Consider the following 5,488-nt stretch of genomic DNA (forward strand, 5'->3'; position numbering starts at 1 on the left):
TGCATGGAATATTTTGTGTGTTTTTAAATTGCTTTGATAGTTCACCTTGTCTCAAGCTTATCTGGGACTGGTTTTGCTACAAGGAATTGTATTTCCTATGGAGAGCTGTGGTGAAGGCACCTATCCTTCTAGGTTGCTGCTGCCTTCCACATACTTCCCTTCCTCAAAACCCCATTTGCTTTGTCTTTTAATCCTTTTCCCATGTGGAAATATTTAGATCAAAATTAGACTTCAGGTGAACTTAAAGAAGAGATGCTTTTTAAAATCTTTTTCTTGAGTATCTTAGCATCAGATTCAGTTTTATCTTTTGTGTGCCTGTTACTTCTGCTAGAAGTCCCAGTGAGTCGTGATTGTGGTGAGGAGAGTTGCTTAGGGAATACTGGTGGCAACAGGACACTGAGTGTTACTGAAAACACAGCCTTACTTACAATCAAATAAATTTTTACATCACTTTAAAGCTGTTTTGTTCTTGTTCATGACAGGGTAGGTGCTTCCCAAGGCTTTGCTCCTGTAAGCCTTGGCATCAGAAAGGTGTCCTGCCATGCTGTCCATATTTTAGAGTTTCTAATCCTCAGCTTCTCTGAGAATCTGGTACGCCTAAGAAAGAAAATCCCAACAGCCTTTTCCTAATCATTCATTAGTGCTACTAATTAACAGGAAACCCGGAGCTTCAGTTCTCACTGCCACAAGTCCCAAAATACAGAGTGAGAGCAGATAACTTGAAAACACATAATTTGAGAAGACGATGTGGATGCACAGGTGGGCTTTGCACCAAAGGGGTGATGGTGGGGTGTTGTTTAAGCTTTGTGCTACTGAAGGCAGATTTGAGGGGTGAGCAGCCTGTTGGGGTTGGGGGGAGGCAGAGCCCCTGAGCCCTCCCTGGGCACAACTTGGTGGCAGGACAGGGCTGGAGCAGGGCTGCCAGAGCCACTGAAAGGCAAACAGGCCCTGCCTGGCAAGAAATGAGCTTCCAGCAAGGAGGGAAAAGCTCAAAGTGACCTCACTGTGGGCAAACTTCATAAGCAGCATCACGAGGAAAATACTGTGATCCTTTGTCAGAGAGTGAAATGAGGAAGAACCGAGTTATTGGAAGAACAAATTAGGTGACCCTATCAGCAATATTAAGGGTATTAAGTTTTGGGAGCTTATTCGTGGATTACCTCACCTAACGGAGAAAACTTCATCTCTAAACCACTAATCTCACTATCATAACATGGCAAGATGTTCTATGCAGATTGAGATAATATCTTGTCAAGCATATTTAGGTATCAGCATTATGATTGTGCTGTTGCCACTAGGAGATTAGGAGTCAAGTCTTAAACATTTAGGATCACTCAAATTTATCAGTAGTTATCCAAAATGCTGCTGGAAAAACACCCACCCCAAACTATCAGCATTTCCCATCAGCAGGGCTGGTTCAGCCCTCCTTGTGGGTAACTAATGCAAGCAGCAAGCAAGCCCATTAATTTCTGTTAATGGATTCTGTTACTGATTCATTGTCTGACTTTGGGTGAGCCATTTACTTTCTTAGCACCTTGAATTTATCATGTGACTGCTTAATGCAATCCTGTTGTCACTGGGGTTCAGCTGACAGGAGGCAGCAGTGGCACTGATTTTATTCACTGTCTAATCAATTGATTTTACACTTCTGAGTATCATTCTTCTAAATTATAATTAAGCACATAATAGGAACAATCAACGAAGTATTTGTATATAAATATTTTAAAATATTTCATTTGCCTATGTCTATAATAATTGTTAGCAACAATAAACAGAGAAAGACAGAGTTTGAAAAGCTATTACATGGGAGGTGGAGGAATTCTCAGTCATGAGATACACTTGACTGTTCCATGTTGCTGGTAACTGTTGATTTTTAATTTAACTAGATTTTCAACAGCAGGAACAACCAGATTTTTGCCTCTTAACCAATGAAGAGGAGCAGAGGCAGGAGAAATTACCCGGAAATCCTCTGAAGAGGTGGTTTGGCTTAGATAAAATGCACACCAGCAAATTTTCACCTTGCGTGTGGTCTGTACATCTCTGCATTTTTTTCCCTGTGCCAGTTGACCTTCCAGCTTCAATCATCTCAGGATATTCTAGTTTTTAGGTGCCTTTTCTATCAAGTAGAATAAATGCTAGTTACCAAGGATATTTATCTGAGGCCCCTACTTTTAGATGAGAGCTTTTGCAAATGCAGACTGAGCCCCCTAAGTTTTTCTGAGACCCTTCAGTCTATAACAGAGACATTCAAAGTGCAACTCACGGATGTTTAATACTCAAGTCAATTCCTGGTGGTATGAAGTTCAAGAACTGCTGTTTCATGTAGTCAATATTCACCTTGCTGCAGGCTTTCTATGTTATAGATTCTGGCTGCAATAATACAGGCATGTCCATATCCAAGTATCAACAGGATGCCAAGAATGTGGTGCCTAATTTGTACTAAATTTGAAAGAAGCTTCTTCAAATTCTCCTCACATTGAGCCCATTGCTTCTCCCTTGATTTACAGAAGCTGCTCTAAAGTTACTTGGCAAAGGAGAGATTGATATATTAGTCCGTGGAAAGAGGAAAGAAGCAAAAATTGATCTCAGCCATGCAATGCTAAGTGTCCAGAGCACTGCCTTGGATGGCTTCCGGAAAGGGAATTTGAATTGATGAAAATAGCTTTACTTGACACATTTGTCCTAGGAGCTGGGACAGAAGAAGGGGCAATACATCTTCAGCTGTCTGGGGAGTGCCTTGCATGCAGCAAGGGAACCCTAAAAAGAGGTGCCTAGTGGTCTAATACAGCTTGCCACAAAAACAGGGTTTGATGGCCTTGTGGAGTCAGGCAAAATTGATCAAACAATTACTTTTAAGTAGCCAAAAAAAAAAAAAAATCAGCTATTTCAGCTATTTCCATTACCCAAGGCCACTGAAAATGGGGCACTGCTTGCAGGGAATGGAATTTCAAATACCCTCTTGTATTTGAAATGGCTGCACACCTAAATGGTCACCTAAAGAGATGGTGGCACTTCAGAGTTAAAAATACCTTCTTGTTAGCCTTCAGAGCAGGCATGGGGCCAATCTGCTCCACAAAGGTTCCAAAAATCACACAGCTCTGTGGTTAGATGCCTTCACCTCTCCTCTTTCTGCAGAGAAAGGAGGCTGGCAAAGTCACAATCACAGAGCTGAAGGGTGAGTTTTGGTGTCCTTGTCCTTCCAGCTGCTCAACTCAAAGCCCAGGGGATGCCTACAGCTATTCTGGCTGACATAAACTTCTAGCAGAATTCTCACCATAAAACAAGATGATGGTCCTCAGAGAGTTGGGCTCACATGACTTCCCAGGTCAGCATTTTCAGTTTCAAATTCCAGATTTTGTTTTCTAGAAGTTTCAGGCAGCGCAGCAAAAGTGCAAAAAAGTCAGAGATGCTGAAATTAAAAGCTAAAGAAGATTCTTTAATTCTCTAGACAGCAAACTCCACTGCAAGAACAGGAGTCCTAAATGAAGAATAAACATCAGGCTAATGGCAAGTCAGGAGCTGGAGCACTGCTGAGAATTGGATATTCTTTTAAAAGGTTTGTAAGGCCTACAAAAGCTTTAGAGAAATTATGCAATTTGCTGTCTTGCCTACACAGTGCAGTAATTATTACTACCAGTAATTATTGGCCTTTTATTTGAAAGCAAACCATGTGACAAACTAAACTTCAGGTGGGTCAGCAAAAGTACAAAGACACTCTTAAAATAGCCCTGGGCTTTTTGTTGAATCTTGGACAGGAATCAGCATTTGCTCAGACTTTGGAAGAGGAGCTGTTCTGTGCCAGATCCAGAGTGGGGCCAGAGCCCAGGAGGAGCTCTTTGTTTCATGGAAAATTTCATCCTCTCAACCACCACTAACAGAGCTCTTGTATTTCATGGTTGAACCACAAAGAGTCAAGTCACCCTAAATAAAACAAAGTTAAGTGCCTTTATAATGCAAGGTCAGCCAACATTTCCTTGTCTGCTATGCTGAGGGATGGCAGGAGAGATTAGTTCTGTGGTCAGGTGCTGTTTCCCAGGTGCTTGTCATCTTCTCCTTGCCCCACCTCATCCCTTTACTGATTTTCTTCAGCAATGTGTGTTCATTTAACCTCCACAGTGCCAGGTGATGACATACTCATTTACATTTTTGCTGTTTCTAACACTATTAATAATATTGCTGTTAGTCAAACAGCCCTGGCCTCTGACCTGTGCACATCACAGCCTGTAAGTGTTTGCAGCTTTATGCTCAAATTGAAGATTGACCATGATTTAATTTAATTTAGAATTACTTAATTATTTAAAAGTCATGTAGATGTGGTGCTTGGGGACATGGTTTAGTGGTGGGCTTGGCAGTGCTGGGACAATGGTTGGACTTGGTCTTAGAGGGCTTTTCCAGCCTAACCCATTCTGGGATTATTCCCAGGCACATAAAGTGCTATTACCATTTCTGGTAAAATATAAACTACTGCATGTATCATCTTACCCTGAATTCATCTATATGCTAGCTACAGAAAAAAATCTTAATTAACTAAGCCTTTCACTGCTCTGGCACAACAGTGTTAATGTGGTCAAAAAAGCACTGATAAAAACAAAAGCAATCAAAATCTTTCTTATTGTAGCAATATACCCAAACTCAAATACAGCCTGAGAGTACCTCAAGTTGATAATAACATTTCTTTACTAAATATTGGGTGCTATTTCTATTGTAGTCTGGAAACAGATTCTCCAGTGGGCTTGTTCTACCTGAGTCTACTAATTTTAAAATTGCATTGCTGTTAATTTGGGTTTGAATAACCTTTTCCTTCTGTAAAGCCTTGATGTTAGTTTTGGCCTTTGGTTTTTCTAGCTGATAACTACAAACAAATCCTTACACTGAAGTTGTAAGTATCTGTCATAAGTTTACTTGTTCTGAAAAAGCAATCAGGGAATTTTTCTTTCCCCTCCATTGCTGTAAAAGAAAGATCTTAAACAAGGGAGGGGGAAGGTGTTTACCTAGGGTGATTGACACACACAAAGGAACTAGCTAGCAGATCCGCATTCCAAGCTGGTGGCCCTCCAAAGACTCTGGGGAAGGGTGATGAGTACTTTTTTCTCTCCTTGGAAACGGGAGGCACTTCACTTTTGCCCTAACTCAGGCAAGGCGTGTCTTGGAGGGGTCTGAGGCTCACTTTGTTTTTCTGCCTGGTCATCTGGCTGTTTTCTGGCCCCAGTTTTCCTCTGTTTTTTCCTGCGCCCTGTTCTGCCCTCACCAGATCTGCTTGGACTTCATCGGAGAGGCTTGACCCATGTGCAGAGGAACTTTCTGGGGAACAGATCGCCCTTTCCCTCCTCTGCTCCAGTGTTTGGCAGCGGCTTGTGCCCATTGACGAAGGGGGGGAAATCCCAGCCACAGTCAGCCTCAGACAGCGTGAGTTTTGTGGGAGGAACCCTTTTGTTTCCCCCTTTCCCCTTCCCCTTCTTAGTTCTGGGGGGAAATCTCCGTCCTCGGC

Source organism: Manacus candei, unplaced genomic scaffold, assembly GCF_025592945.1.
Source record: "Manacus candei isolate 608988 ecotype Guabito, Panama unplaced genomic scaffold, ASM2559294v1 h1tg000009l, whole genome shotgun sequence".
NCBI classification, from domain to species: domain Eukaryota; kingdom Metazoa; phylum Chordata; class Aves; order Passeriformes; family Pipridae; genus Manacus; species Manacus candei.